Source organism: Triticum aestivum, unplaced genomic scaffold (assembly GCF_018294505.1).
Source record: "Triticum aestivum cultivar Chinese Spring unplaced genomic scaffold, IWGSC CS RefSeq v2.1 scaffold192292, whole genome shotgun sequence".
Lineage (NCBI taxonomy): Eukaryota > Viridiplantae > Streptophyta > Magnoliopsida > Poales > Poaceae > Triticum > Triticum aestivum.
Genome location: NW_025250500.1, coordinates 1 through 2,165, shown reverse-complemented (window position 1 = coordinate 2,165; position 2,165 = coordinate 1). Strand labels below are relative to the sequence as shown.

Genomic DNA, 2,165 nt, shown 5'->3' with positions numbered 1-2,165 from the left:
TGTCGTTATTTAACTCCCATCTCGTAGGAACAAAAGATGAAGCTGGTGACAATACATGGTCTCCTGAGATTTTCAGCCTCTTCCGCGAATCAGAGGAACTTGCAAGAGGATAGTTAAACTTGGCAACCATCACTGCAAACTTATAGCGACTAAAAAACAAAGCAAGACACTAAAAGATTCATGTGCTGAAGAAGAACCTCAGACTTTCCTGTCAATGTCATGTGGATACAGCACCTCCAGTTAGGTTCATCCTGTAAACAGGATCCCCAAGCCATCTGCATCATCGGTTCTTCACAAGGGTGAAGTCTGGTGAGAAAGAACATACCACAGAATCAAAAACTAAACAAGTTTGATGATAATAATGACATACTTAGGTCATGGCTCAGATCTATATAACAGGTTTTCAGTCATGAATTATCATAAGTAGAACTGACATGTTTGCTGAAAGTTTTTATCATCACCGCCATGTCACAAGCCAGAGCACAGACACCAACTAAATAACTGAATATAAAGAACAAAAACATGGGATCAAGATACCATGTTATCCTTGTACTTCATGAGTTAATCATAAGCGCGGATAAGATTCTAATTGCTTTCATCAACCAAAAGAGATTCAAAACAAAGAACAAGGATAGGACACAAGTTATGACTGTATCCATTACTTTGACACAGGCCACTCATCCACGCGTAGTGTCACACTCGCAACATTGAACGGCTGTGTACATCTAGCACAGCCTTAGGGCTTTCGTTCATCACAAGGGACTGAAGTCTATCCGACAAACCCGGGGTTAGCATTGTGCAAAAACCCAAATAAATAGATATTTACTAATCACCAAGAGACAAAAAAGGCGATACATTCAGGGTTAGCCAACAGATATGTTGGAACATTCTAAGTTACTTCATTGTATATATTACAAACACCACTATATACCAACTATTCAGTTACTAAAAAGTTCTTAGTTTAATCTCTAATGCAGCTAGATAAGTTTAGCAGAACTACATAATCATGCAGATGTAATAAAACAGGCATAGAGATCCACGCAGAAGATCAAGTGCAGTAAAGAAGTGTTCCTTTCATATCAAGCTATGCACCCTAGAGAGTAGCATGCCAAGATCCTAAATAAGAATCAAACTCCAAAAAATAGCATAGGGAGCAAACTCAACGTCAAGATCATGGTGGCCGGAAGACCACCACCACCAGAGACAACATTACCACACGCCGAACTAAAAATCATTGGTTCGGTGGCCGACAAAACAATCGGTCACAGCTCGGTGGCCAGACCATATCAGGGCACATGGAGAGATGGAAGAGACGAGGAACTCACAATAACCAAGGACAAGGAAGCCACCACCGCCATGGTTGTGACCTGGCCACTATCATCATGCTGGGGGAAGCTGAGGTAGTGGCCAAGGAGGAGGTAATCCACCGAGCTATAGTAACCGAATATGGACGTTAGCAAGCTACCACCGCCCTCCTGCCAACATTGGTGCCAACACTGAAAGCGCATAGTGGTGACAGTTCGGTGACAACCAAACATGCTACACTGAGACGTGAGGGTCCCAGCTCGTTGCCACATGTTGGGCGCGCATAAATTCCAGCATTGAATCAAGGTAGAGCCGCTTCACTGAAAACAACAAGCAAAGCATGCACTGGATTAATTGAAAGAATCACCAAAGCTTTGTAAGCACATATGCATTGTTAGGTTCACACCAATCATTGTACCTAGTTTGCTAAAATGTGGTTAATAAAAAGTTATAGGAACAAGTCACACTTAGTATCCATGTAGTTCACAAAGAACGAGTAAACATGCACACTAGCTTGGGATCAACATGCAAAACACTGCGCGGGGTCGCTAGTTCACTTCAACTACACATGTTCATTAGATGAAAAGGAAAGGTACTAAATAAGATGATAGACTTGGTGAGCATCTATCATTCCAATCGGTTACATGCCAATGGAAGGAGTAGATAAGGTACAGGTTTATCTTTAAGATGCCAATCATACTAAAATGGGTCCTGATAACATTGTTCGCATATTAGAATGCATGGACTATGTTGGACTTTCAGTAATGTAGAGTTCATCGAACGGCTTAGTTGCGCGAGAAAAAAATATTGAAGAAACAAAATATGGTCATTGTTCAACTGATGAGCAAACTCCAACAAAC

At 41.3% G+C, this 2,165-nt stretch overlaps 2 non-coding genes and 2 pseudogenes across 2 annotated transcripts; all 4 read right to left on the bottom strand.

Moving 5' to 3' along the window:
• On the bottom strand, positions 1–98 carry LOC123177353 (uncharacterized; annotated as a pseudogene).
• A 97-nt stretch (positions 99–195) lies between these two features.
• On the bottom strand, positions 196–301 carry LOC123177352 (uncharacterized; annotated as a pseudogene).
• A 74-nt stretch (positions 302–375) lies between these two features.
• LOC123177351 (small nucleolar RNA Z223) lies at positions 376–469 on the bottom strand. Its single transcript, XR_006488896.1, has one exon. It is a non-coding gene; the product is annotated as a small nucleolar RNA Z223 (small nucleolar RNA).
• Positions 470–647: 178 nt separating this feature from the next.
• LOC123177354 (small nucleolar RNA snoR134) lies at positions 648–802 on the bottom strand. Its single transcript, XR_006488897.1, has one exon. It is a non-coding gene; the product is annotated as a small nucleolar RNA snoR134 (small nucleolar RNA).
• Positions 803–2,165: the final 1,363 nt, after the last annotated feature.